The sequence below is a fragment of the Pipistrellus kuhlii genome, unplaced genomic scaffold (genome assembly GCF_014108245.1).
Source record: "Pipistrellus kuhlii isolate mPipKuh1 unplaced genomic scaffold, mPipKuh1.p scaffold_m20_p_13, whole genome shotgun sequence".
Lineage (NCBI taxonomy): Eukaryota > Metazoa > Chordata > Mammalia > Chiroptera > Vespertilionidae > Pipistrellus > Pipistrellus kuhlii.
The window spans coordinates 27,875,454-27,889,764 of NW_023425438.1; positions in this window are offsets into that span (position 1 = coordinate 27,875,454).

A 14,311-nucleotide genomic window follows, 5' to 3' on the forward strand; every position below is an offset into this window, starting at 1 on the left:
GAGAGCCCATTCAGCTGGAGCTTTGCCAATGGAAGTAATTACGTGATGAAACTGTTTAACTTTGACTAAAATATTCTCCCCAGGTTCTTGCAAACGGTGTGTCTTATATCTTGTCGGAGCAATTTTATATCATGCCTTTAAAGTACAGTAATGGCCCCTTGCATTGACAGAATCCTCGTAAAAGGAGAGGTCCGAGCCCTGGCTCATGAAGCAGTATTGATTTTCTGAGTTCTTGCTCTAGTTGCCAAAGATACAACGCTGCTGTTAGCGAGAGGAGATGCCTTGGCCTTCAATATCACAGGAGGGTTCCTCCGTAAGCACGGGCATCAATAACGTATCTGGGTGATAACTGCCTGTGGTACCTGGTTAGTTTTAAAGTGACTCAGCACATGTTTATCCCAAATGCCTCTTGATGTCACCCGTGGCTGTTGAGAACTGTTCTCTCTGCAACTAGTTCCCCGGGCCCACTCCGGAGCGTGCCTCCTGAGAGTTCATTTACATGAATGATTTATTTTAGGTGGATTTTTCTAAATTTTAATCACTAAGGACAATGAGCAGATTCAACTTCTTGCTAGAGTGATGGCTTCAATTTGTTGCTTAAAGAGAGCTTAAATGTGTCTGTGGATCCGTAACTATATCTAATACAGGTTAAGTTCGTTTTTAGTCACTGCTAGTAAGTCTGTGTGGAAAAGATTTATAACCTTGAGCATAGCTCTATGTATGTCATTACAGACAGCGAGTGAGGGAAACCAAGCATCTTGATCAGATGCTTGCAAAAATATGCATTTCCACCCACCTCCGTAAACGCATACAACTTAATCTCTGCTTTTTTTCTACCCTACATTGATAAACTGCACAATGTCTAATGCTGAATAAAAGTAAGAAGATGGATCTTTGATGGTTCCCAAGGAAAATTGAAAGCTATGTTTTTTAATCTTTTGAGAACATGAATATCTATACTCAAAAAAAATTTTTTTTTTTTTCAGTTCAGTAGTGCTAGTGAGGGGTTGCTGTAGAGATTTTAGTTACAGGAATATTGTTATATGGACCCGATTCTTTTTTTGAGGGTGTGTGGTTTAAACATTGGAACAAGAGCTAAATCTGTGGCAGGGAACTCTGCAGTATGTGTCCCGGACTCCAGTCCCCACGGGGCCACATGTTAGAGAGTGAGCAGCACGCATGGTCCCTCCTCGTGAGACAGAGCAGGTCACCCGGAAAAGCAAGGCAACCAACTGCAACCTCTGCCAGGTCATTAAGAAGACACTGACTCATGCTGACCCGTTAGCTTCTGTCTCTTAACCCCACACAAGGGGTTGGCAAGTGGACCATGAACAGGTCTTACTTTTCACGAATCTCACTAAAGTAACAGGGCTCTTTGTTGAAATACCTTTGATTGATGGAGAGGGTTCTCTCTGCCTCGTAGTCTCAGCTAGTCTAGCAGTGGACTGTGGTCCTGGAAAAAAAGAAGCTATGTAATGAGAAGGTGATTCTACTTCAGCATCCTCATCCTCACCTTAAGCTGTAGAGGCCAGAGATGATTTTAGCCTGGGCTAAGAAAAGGAGAACTTTGATTTATGTTTGATATTACAGTTTTAAAATAAACAGGAGCTATTTGACCCAGTGATCTACTTCTAGGAATATATCCTAAGAAATCAGAAACACCAATCGGAAAGGATACATGCACCCCTATGTGCATAGCAGCACAATTTACAATATCTAAGATTTGGAAATAGTCTAAATGGCTGTCAGCAAATGACTATATTAAAAAACTGTGGTACATTTATACAATGGAATACTATGCTGCTGTAAAAAAGAAGGAACTCTTACCATTTGCAACAGCCTAGGTAGACCTGGAGGTCATTATGTTAAATGAAATAAGTCAGTCAGAGAAAGATAAATATCACATGATCTCATTTATTTGTGGAATATAATGAACAACATAAACTGATGAACAAAAATAGATCCAGAGATATAGAAGCATGGAACGGACATCCAACCTCAGAGGGAAGGCAGAGGAGGAGGCTTAGAGATCAACCAAAGGACTTGTATTTATGCATATAAGCATAACCCATGGAAAAAGACACTGGGGGAGGGGGAGGGCAAGTAGTTGGGGAGGAAATGGCTGGGGAGAGATCAATGTAGGAAAAAAACATATATAACTTTAAACAATAAAAAATTATTAAAAAAATAAAATATATAATTCCTTAAATAGATTTTTACTGATTTCAGAGAGGAAGGAAAAGGGAGAGAGAGATAGAAACATCAATGATGAGAGAGAATCATTGATAGGCTGCCTCCTGTACACCCCAAACTGGGCATCAAGCCCACAACTCAGGTATGTGCCCTGACTGGGAATCGAACTGTGACCTCCTTGTTCATAGGTTGATGCTCAACCACTGAGCCACACTGGCTGGGCAGGAGGGAGTCTTAAATGAGACCATTCTAACTGCCAAAAGAAAATGGAGACCTATGAAAGATCAAGATATTAAGAGAACCATTTATTAAGGGAATGGGGCAGTTAACATAGAAGAGTTGGGGGTAGCTCTGAAAAAAAAAAAAAAGTCTTATGTTTATGCTACAATGAGTTGTAACTTTTCAATAGACTCCATACATATAAAATGAAAAGATCATGTTCTCCTTCCCTGCAGTCTGGGAATATTTTCTTCAGACAAAAATACATATTGATTTTCTGGTGAGTCTAAGAAAAGGTACTTGCCTGGAAATCAGCTTTGCCTGACTTGGTGCTCCACTTCCAGTAATGAGGTTCCTCCTAGTCCCACGCCTGCACTGTACCCCATTTCCAGGGAGGGGCTATCGCCTTTCCTGTGTCTGAATCCAGTCTTTTCTATATGTTTTTTTTTTTTTTTTTTTTTTTTTTTTTTTTTTTTTTTTATAGCTGAATGCTTTTACAACCATCACCTAATGCACTCTGCCTAGTTGTCTAAATCCCCATCCCTCCCCCAAGTTTTATGTAATCCAATGCCAACAATGTAAAGATGTGTTGAGACTCCTGTGGAAAGTCCCTCAAGCTAATTAGTTTAGGACAGTGGTTGGCAAACTCCTTAGTCAACAGAGCCAAATATCAACAGTACAACGATTGAAATTTCTTTTGAGAGCCAGGTTTTTTTATACTTAAGCTTTTTCTAACACCAATTCTTCAAAATAGACTCACCCAAGCCATGATATTTTGTGGAAGAGCCACACTCAAGGGGCCGAAGAGCCGCATGTGGCTCGCGAGCCACAGTTTGCCGACTACGGGTTTAGGAGATGTGCTGGTGCAGGACCACTGAGGGCATTGCTGCTTAGTCATCAGCCTCCCAAGACACTGGGTACCTTATGTGAGGTGGAAGGAGGCATCTTTGGCAATCCCAGCACCACCCAATATTTACTATCTGGTTGCCGAGGAATGCTGCCATTTGACGGTGCAATCATGTTCTTTTTCTAAATGCTCTGTCATTTTAGATGGACGGTCTAAGGATAGTTAAGGGTCCATTAGCCTGGGGCAAATGAGGAGGTGGTGCCCTCTGAAACTTGATGGAGATCAGTTAAGGACAAATGAAAGATAACACTAATTCACACGGTGGGTAATAAAACGAGGGACCTCATTATCCTAAAAGGTGATATTGGCAGGAAATATAAATGGATTTTAAAAGGGTTTGGACAAATTTATGAATGACAGATTCATAAATGGTTCTAAAGACAAGTGGGATGAAGTCAACCTTTAAGGTGGATGTCAGAGAGGATAGTCATGCCTTCTTGGACCTTGCCCCGTAGAACTTCTTTGGGCCATAGGACACAGAACTGAAGGGAACACAGTGCTTAAGTCTAATCCCTGCTCAGACACACAGAGGTGGTGGAATGGCGTACAAGGGCGAGAATGGGCTTTGGAACCACATCTCGTTCCAGCTCTGTGGCCTTGGGAAAAGTCAAGTGTCTGAAATAAGAGCAACAGCAAAAACCCCCACAGGTTAATGTGAAATATGTATAATACCTTGTGCAGTTTTGAGGATTAAAAAGACTATCTGTAAAATGTGTCCCAATTCACGTACATGCTATACACTCAAAATGGTAACTCTCATTATTATAAGCAAATCAGTGGAAATAAAAACGCCACTGTTTTCTACTTCTCATGCACTGTCCCTTGCACTGGGCAGGTGGTTTCATTATGTCAGTGGGTATTCCATTTAAAGAGCTGCATAATATTCCATTGTGTAGATGTACCATAGTTTTTGGATCCAATCACCTGCTGACGGGCACCTAGGCTGTTTCCAAATTCGGGAGGGAGGGAGGGGGGCAAAAAAAAAATCAATAAAATATGTAAAATTAAAAAATAAATAAAGAGGTGCATAATATTAGAAGACTGTTACCCATGGAATCCTGGTGAGCAGATATTGCTTTGAAGAGGTTGATTCTAAGAGCAGCCTAGGGTATTGTGATTCCCTGATACAATTGTAGGGTCTATGGGAAGTTTTAGGTGCCCATGTCCAGCCTCCTAGCTCTTCCAGCTGTTATTTTATTGCTGACTTTTTTTAATAGAGGGCAAGACTTCCTACAGCTCTGGAAGCTTTCCAAACTCCTCTTCAAGGAAAGAAAAGGTGCAGTTAATGAGAATCCCTGGATGCCATCTACCACCCTCCCTAAGAATCTGAACTTTGAGAGGTTTACCAAAACAAAACAACAAAACAAAAAGCAAACCCCAAAACTTTGTGTTGCTAAGCATGGTGATATTTAGGGGTATATGACACTTAGCTATAGGGAAATAGTTTGAGGAGCTCTATTTCTTGAGAAAGACAAACTCCTTTGGATTTATTAATGAAAAGAGTTAAGAGAAAATGACAGAATATTGAATAATTCACAAAACATAAAAATTTGACTTTTACAATGGAAGTCAATAAAAGAGAGAGCAGGGGACTTTTGTCTGGATGTCTAAGGAAAGAAATGACTGGTGAGAAATTTCCTGGGACAAGGATGGCCAAAGGATTGTAAGATGAATGATATTTGGTTTTCAATTGTAGGTTGTTCCAGACTGTAATTTAAAGTTAGTCACATGCGATATCTTTGAACTGGTGGTGTTTTGGGGGAAGCAAAAACAACAGATTATGCACATGGATAAAGTGACCAGAAAGAGAGGACCACTATGATGAAGAAGAACCATAAGTAGGCAGAATGTGAGAGTGATCAGGAAAGTAGGACATCTTTTCCTTCTTGGAAACTCTGAAATGTATCACAGACTGCATTATATTTCCCATGTATGAGACTGGGCTTAAGCCCCTTCATCAAGAATGTATGGGAAAATGTAACCCTAGAAGATTGAAGGGCTTGGGACAATCAGATTATATGGCATTATCAGTCAAACTCCATTTAAATCAACATGAGTTGAAGATCCCAAAGATGGAGCAATATGTGATTTTTGTCATTGTTAATCATGGAGACACAGACTAAAGCAAAGAACATAAGTCAGATTAATACTCCATTATATATGCACAGGGCTTAAAACCCACAAAACAATTTCACTTCTATTATTCATTTTACTCTACTAATCACTCTGTGAAATATGTAGCATGTTATGGAAATTTTATTTTTCTCCAAATGTAGGTACCCAGAAATTCCATCTTTCCAGAGATTATATATATACTAGTATTTAACTGTGTGGTGATGTCTTGGGTATTTGTTAAAGGTTAAATATTTGACTCATAGTTGTTTAGAAAAGCCACATGGAATGATATGTTGGTTTTGTTACAATTTATGAACCTAGTATTCTATATTAATATGGAAAATGTAGAGGGGACATTTGCTGAGTTGAGTGTATAAGTCTCTGGTATGTTGGACACACAGAATAATATGTAAAGTGATAGTTAAAAACAAACAGCTTAGGAAAAGCAAAGCAAGGTGTCTTGGTAATTCCTGTGAAGGATTTGCAACCTATATAAACATGAGTTATAAACCCACTGGCAAATAGATCCCAGCTCTTTCAGGAAGATGTTTCCTTTATATGTGGGAACTAAAAACTCAGGGTAAGAGAGAGGCTCAATGACAAAAAAGACTTACATTACTCAGCACACATAATGAAATGATTGTCCTGGCATTTTAATTATAGACATTTGATTTTAATTTTTTCACCACCTTTGGTCACTTCTGAGGGGACAGGTCATGCCAATAATTTTCTCAGCATATTTTGGGTTATGTATTCTTATGGAAGGCCTTCTCTGTAAAATATTGGAGATGTTTCTCTGTTAAATGTCTACTCTAGGCACACCAGAATGACTCAAATTATACCCATCAAGAGGAATGTGAAGTGGGAAGTAGAGGCATCCAATGCAAGCTTTGCAACATGCTAGCTGAGTAGCCTTTGAGCAAGGTTCTTATGTTTATTCATTTATTCAATTAATCATTAGATATTTATTGACTTGCTATCACATTGAAACCATTGTATTTGGCACAGTGGTCAATATGAGTATGAGAAAGCAAAATCACTTGTCCTTAAGTAGCTTATAATTTTCAGATTTAAACTCAAACATGAGTTTTAAACAGAAAAGCATTGCTTTGAACAGTGTCTGGCATCCTGTATGTCCAATGAATAAAAGAAAACAATAATGTGCAAGTAGCCGAAACCAGTTTGGCTCAGTGGTAGAGCGTCGGTCTGCGGACTGGAAGGTCCCAGGTTAGATTCCAGTCAAGGGCATGTACATTGGTTGCCGGCACATCCCTGGTAGGGGGTGTGCAGGAGCCAGCTGGTCGATGTTTCTCTCTTCATTGACATTTCTAGCTCTCTATCCCTCTCTCTTCCTCTCTGTAAAAAATCAATAAAATATAATAAAAAAAAGAATGTGCAAGTAAAAGTAAGAAATAAATGCACACATATATACCTCTTTAAAGTGCTTCATATCCATTTAGACTCTTCTATGTACATGAATGCATTAATATAGATGGGCTTACACTATTGCATATTATTTCACAATATTTTTTCTCCTAATGATATACATATTGAACATTATTTCAGTGATAAGATTGGAGAATTGCAGGTTTTGTGAATAACATCTCTCTCTTTTTCTATATTCTGTAGAAGTTTAACAGTTCCATGGGTCACTTTTCACACATCTATGTATGCACATTTTACTTAATCATATAGGTGTTTTTTAATTATTTTGTGTGCTTTTTAAACTTTATATCAGGGGTACCTTTCAAGTCAATAGAAACTGGATATTATTAATTTCATACTGTGTCATAATATAAATATACAAGTTTATTTAGTCACTCCCCTACTAATGGTCATTCAGATTATATCTACTTTATTTTTTTAACAGTATAAAACAATTATCCAAAAATGTGCCTGTACTATATGTATTCTGGTGGACTGATGTTTCTATAGGACAGATTCCCAGAAGAACAATTGCTAAGATAAAGCATCTATTTTTAATAAATATTGACAGGAAGTGTTCCCCAAACACCTAACAATTTATATTTCACCAGCAAGGTATAAGGAGGCACTCCCCCTGAAACCTGTAACAGCACTGACCTAGCATGAATTTCCAGGAACTCTCCTGACCTCTCAGTCAAGTTCAGATGCCTCAGTCTGGCCTTCAAAACCCTCCATAATACGAAGTCAAGTGAACATGGCGGCTATCATTCCTCCTTACTGTTCTGTCCTACAGAAACCCTTCACTTAAGCCAAGATGGTTACATTGTTCCTGAAACCAAATTTGTTTTGTCTTATGCCTTACCCCTGGCTCAAGGCTCTTCTTCTGTCTCTACTTGGATTGTTCTTCCATTCAGCCACCTCTCTCTTTCTGACAAATTCTTTCTTGTTCTTCAAGCTCAGCACGTTCTTCATGTCTGTCTGAATGCTCCTGTATAGTCAATTGTGCCATACACATTTATTTAGACACTTGCTTATTGTACATTCTGAACGGTAACTTTTTGAAGACAGAGGATGTCTTTGCATTAGTATTTTTTTTTTTTTACATTGATACTTAACATTTTCACTTAGTCGAATTTAAGAGATTGATGATAGTATCACAATGTACTTGGTGAATACTGGGAATAAGGTAGAGGACTGGTGTTCAAATTAATGCATATATTTCATGCCTGAGTTACTGGGAGCATGAGGGTTCCTTTCTCTAAAAAGTAGGAACAAAAGGAGAGCACCATTTGGAAATAGCATAGTGTGCCTGGGCAGGATCTATTTCGGGCATCCTTGGGACATCTGGGTGGCAGTGCACCACAGGAATAGGGAGCTGGCTGCATGCAAGTTTGACTCTGGAGGAAGTTGGAAGAGAGGTATAGACTTCCCTCAATTTATTTCATATACTTTTATTTTGAACCTGGAATGAGGTAATACATAGGTAATAATAAATAGGAGAAGTGATCATTTTGTATGTAGGGATACTATCCAAAGTGCCAGAGTTTTCATCCTCATTATTTGTTAAAGGGACCCCAGATTTTGAAGGCCATATTTTCTTCTATGAGGCAAGCTGGTGATGGTCACAATTCTGATGTGTGTGTGTGTGTATTACTCTCAGCTTCTCCAGGGCTAGCTGACATTCACCAGCTACCACATACCTGCATTCCAATTATTAAAATATTAAAATCCTTTTCTATGGGATGTTGGATCCTTTCTGCCCAATATCCCCAAAGCGCCCTCTTGCCATCACCCTGGCAGCCCCAGTTCTCTTAGAACCACTTTTCCCTCATATTGGTCCCTTATCTTCTTTCAAGACCTGGCAACTAAAGTGTTCACCCCTGAGAAGGTAGGCCCCTCCAGGACCCATGTGTAGCATTGGGGCTGGTGGGGGTCTGTCTGTGCATAGCACATAGCGGTTCGTTGCAGATGCTTCATAGCATCTTTAATCCACACAAAACACGGCCGAGGCTTCTTCCCCATCGTGCGAACAAGGGATTACTCATTTGTCCATCTGAACAGGAAAGCTCTTCTTCCACAGAGGACCACTCAGCCTCCACAGGTCATGGCTACATTAAACAAGAGCTGCAAAAGCCAGGGAGTGGGTTTGGAGAATAAGAGGTTCGCTGGGCATATTGTGAAGAGAGGACAGATACATGCAAGCCCTGTTTGCTTCCATGTTTGCATTTAAAAGTGTTGACGCCAAGTTAATGACAGATCAGGTGACAATGCAATTCTGTTTGCAAATTTAAATCTGATTTGTTTTAATATAGTTTTTAACCAAGGAAATCACTGAGGGAGGCTCTGTGCCACTGCTGTTTCTGGTTTTATTTAACCCATTTATTCTTCTCAAATTAAAAAGCTGAGGAAATAAAAAAATAACTATTGATCTTTATTTATTGACTTCCTTGTGAGAATAAAGTTGCCACAGATCAATCACAATAAAGTTAAATGGATGATATAGTGTAACATGACCTGGGATTGCAAGTGGAGTTTTAATTATGAGACCCTTAACATTTTCCTGTATGAAGATTGGGTAGGGACAAGGATTTGCCAACTACAATACTTGGGGACCCTGGTAATGGGGGTGACAGAATTCTTTCCATCCCCCAAGTCCCTTTGGAGAGCAGGGAAAAGAAGGGGGACAGGGAAGTCACACAGCTAGTTCTCAAATTTCTCCTGAAACCTGTTTCACTGGGTTCCTCTTTAGAGATTCTAAGTGAGATTAAAAGGGAGGAGAGCAAGATTCACCAGAGGGGGGTGACACAGCCTGGAAAAGCAGATATTAGCTTTGAGTTCTGTTGCACACATCTACTCCATACATCACATCAGTCAAGTCATTTTCCCTCTGCTTTCTACTCCTATTACTTTTCTATGTTTCTAACCCATCAAGAGAAAAAAACAAACACACACATATATCCATTTATCCTTTGGGAACAGAGAATGTTACTAATGAAAGAATTCTCATCTTTTCTTTTGGAGTTGATGCAGGACCAAGCTGGCTAATAACAGTTGTCTCTGTTTCCTATGCAAATGAAGATGGTATTAGTGATTCCAATTAGCAGTGCATATGCTGTGTCTTATATTTCTAACAATGAAGATGTCTTTGCACACATTCACCTACACGTTCTGGCTCAGCCCCAGGTTGTAGCCAATTTCACATTTCAGCTGAAATTAAGCTGTAGATCAATGAAGGGGTCTTTGTGTGGAGTGAAGCATCACTCCCTCTGCCTCATCAGGCTGGTGTTCAGAAGTGGACTCACCCAGCACCTTGATCCCTTTATGGATGCCTATTCCAGTGACTGCAGCCCCTTTGGCTTCTTAGTATCATTGGTGTGTCCAAGTAGATTGGGACTAATGTATTTATAGCCTCATAGGGGAGAATTATGAATCCTTAGTTGCTGGTGCATAAAATACTGCCACATATGTCTTTTGTAGTATATTTTAATCCTAAAGGTCATAGGTTTTAAAGTCAATAACATTAACAGAACTTGAGAAAAGTGTATAGCTCTGCTTTCATTTGAATTTATATGAAATTTAAAACCATACGTTTTTTGGTTTTTTTTTGCTAGTGCTTAAAAAATTGTGTTTGGGCTTTACCTCCATCTCCTCCACAAAAGCCAGAGCAATCAGAAAGCATTTGTGCTTTGTGAAAAGGTGAAAGAAAGAGGGATACTTCTCAGGGAATATTTGTTTCTTTGATTTCTTTTTATTTTTCAGTCAGTTGCCATTAATTTTAAACTTTCCTGCCATTTTCCAGACATTAAGAGAGGAAAGAAATGGACATCTGGAGAGGGGATTCTGGGCCTCTCTGCAGAGTGTTCTCAACTGGTTGTCCATTTTGAAACACAGGTTGTCTGCATACACAGAGAATACCACCATCTTTTGCATTCAAAGATAATTGACAGTTGAGCCAAAAGAAGGAAATAGTGGTCCAAGCAACTTCCATTAAGGGCAGAGTTCATGGGATTCTGGCCACTCCTAATGCTGCATGAAATACCGAGTTTTGTGCAAAAATCAGTTTACATTGCACATTTATTTCATCAGGAAAAGAAAGCTTCAAATTATTTGGAGAGCCTAGAAATACAGGATGGCTAATTTTAGTGGATGGTAACATCAAGCTTTTCACTGCTGTTCACTTAAAAAGGTTTATTGTGAAGCTCAGAGCATTTTTCCTGAGTAAGGAGCAAGGGTGAGGATTTTTGGTGGAAAAAATTGTTTCTTTGGAAATACCATGTTATAAATAAATAATTTTGGAAAAGTTATTTATTTTTATGAAAAAAAAAAAACTAGTTTTAATGCTCGGAGAAATTTGGGAATTCTTACTACATGTGCAATAAAAGGAATGAATGGAAAGTTTTGGTTGTTCATTTGTTATTATTTTCCTTTCAATTCCTTTTTGATTGAGTATACATGAGCCAGTATTTGTTGTGCATTTATCAAATGTTGATGAATCGGGTATTAATTAGGATTAATCTCAGTGTATAATTACTAAGTATTATCAGTAAGGAAAATACTAAGCCAAATAGAGCTGTAAACTCTTTGGTGTATTTAAATCAATGAATTCTTTTGCACCAGATTTGTGTTCTGTACACCTCCACTAAATGTATGTAGTATTTATTTATTTATATCATTTCTTTTCCAGAATTATGTAGATTTGAACTCAAATGTTGTATTCTCTTTTACTAGTTCCAAATTTTGGCCATGATAACTTATAGTTTTATATATGGTATCTTTGGTTATTTGAAAATAATACCAACTTATTTTTGTTAGTTTGTTTCTCCCTTGTAATCTCTTAGTGTCTAAGTCTCTTCCTAAGTATGTATCCACACCTTTTTATCCAGTCTCTTCCACATGTAATTAAAAAACCAAAACAAAAGAAACTAGGGTAAATTTTTCAGGGGTGTTCTGGGGTCCAGAGGAGAAATATCATAGCTAAACGGCAGTAGGATTGATCAGAACCATGGACAGCAACACACATACCTCATTCCTAAACCCACATTCCTATCAGAGCTCTGTTTATGTCTGTAAATGTTTTGCTAACCCTGAGGCAACAGAGAGTCAACTAAACAGTCTGCAAGGGGAGAACACTGGGGAAAAAGTCAGGGGTGGCCTACATAGCTCCCTACCCTCTCCTTCTCCCCAGCATACACATTTCACCAACTGTAGTAGTTTCTCTGCTGAACTCTCTCAATCCTTAATTTCTAACATCTTCCTCTGTTGCTGTGGAAAATTTAGACTATCCTATATAATAAAAGGCTAATATGCAAATTTTCCTCTGACTGGGAGTTCCACCAGAGGGGAGAGCTGGTTGGCCAACCTCCCACATCTCTTCCCCCTGGCCAACCCAGCCTGATCTGTCCCTATGGGGGGAAGATGGGGGAAGGGTGCGGCCGGACCCCACCTCTGCACAAATTCATGCACCAGGCCTCTACTGGAAAGTATAATAAACTCAAGATGGTATATTATAATTTGTGCAGACTAAATTTCTTCAACATTGTAATGGTTTTAGCTTTGTTTTCTCAACTCAAGTGGATGAAGTAGGCATAATTCAAATTATTTGACATATTGCCAGAATTAATTAAGAAGAATGCCTAGACTTTTGAGTCACTGGGTCATGCTTGTTGATGTTCATGTAAAGTGCAACATATCATAATGATTCTGACTCACTTCTTCTTCATGTTTTATGTAGTGACACCAGAGTTCAAATCCTTTATTTTGTACATAATTGAAGCCCAGAAAAACCGTGCAATGTGTTCAAGGTCACATGGCAGATTAGTGGCAGATCTGGAAATGAATTCCTTGTTTTCTGATCCCCAGACCCACCACCACTCTTATCTGTTTTAACACATCACTTCTTTGAAACATGAACATTAACTGATGGCTATAAAACACATAATTTGTGGTCAACCTGAAAAAATAACTAGTCAATTACCTCTCAGACCGACTTGTCAAACACATCATAGATTTAGCTCTATTATTTCCTACCCTTCCATTTTGTACATATTCCTCTGAAAGAACTCTTGAACATCATATGCTGTTTAAATCTGAAGGAGCCACCTATTCCACTTGCTGGGGCTTAGCAGCTGGATACTGATACTAGTAAACCATGAACCAAATGCATCCAGGGAACTGAAGCTCTCATTCAGCTGTTCTGAGCCACAGCCCAGTGTGTAAGGTACACTCCCTGGGCTCTCTCAATAGATACTTGTATTGGCTAATAGTGATCTGTAGCCATAGAGACTTTTTGTAAATTTCCAATTAAAAAAATTCCCAAATGAAGAATTGATAAGACTCTGAGGTAGGCATAATTTCAGAAATAAAATTAATTAGCATTTAAAACATAGCAAGCACATTCACTTCATTTTTTTTTTTAACTCAATGCACTGCCCTGGGTGCATGACTTGATTGCTTATGTGATCCTCATTTTTTGTTGTTTTCTCCTCTTTCACTAAGGGCTATAGCTAACCGCATCCACCAGACTTCATGAGAATGCTGAGTTGTCATGCAGGAGTTTTACCTCACACTGGGGAGATATTAGTTGATAAGATCTACCTTGTTCAGATTTATTGCTTTAGCATATTTCATGCTAAAATTATTTTTTCTCCATCTGCTAAGGTTAGCACTCTAGTGGTATAATAAATTTACTCACCCTGCTTCTGTGATGTAGTTTGGAACCAACTTTATACTTTATTCGGCCTAATTGAAAATAGGATAAGATAAATGATGCACTTTGGATTTCTCTCTCAGACATCCCATTGTTCATTACTTCAACAGAAGATGAGCACATCTGATTGTAATTTTAGTGGCTCAGTAAAACAAAAGTTCCCATGGCAAAAATATAGCATTAGCCATTGTCATCATCTGGTGGAGTCTTGTAAAAAATATTCAATGTTGTTTTCCCCTCGGATGAAATATTGCTTTTCATTTAAATACAAAACTGGTGACCATCTTTCCAAAACATGTTATGAAAAGAAATATATTTCAAAAAAAATATGGGACTTGGTATTCATTTACATCTGATGCTCAAATGTAAGGCCAACTTTAGAATTTTATAATGTTAGCTTAGTAGGATTATTATTCTCTATTCTGTTTAGGATTGAGGTGGTTTTTTAATTGTTTGTTTTGTTTTGGCTATTTTGAAAAAGAAGAAAGACCATGTAATGTGTTTATTATGTATTAGATTGTTAAAGGCTATATCCTTATGAAAGGTCCTCCAGCTTTGATCCTTGACTTAACCATGAGACTTGCTTTGGCTAAAGAGACAACAGTAAATGTGATCTAAGCAGAGGCTTTAAAAGTGTTTTCAGATTGGGAATTGGAATGCAGTTATCAAGATAAAAAGCAGTGGCTAGCCTGCTGCAGACAATTGGCTGAATTGACAGCACCAACCTGTAGATATGTGAATGTCAT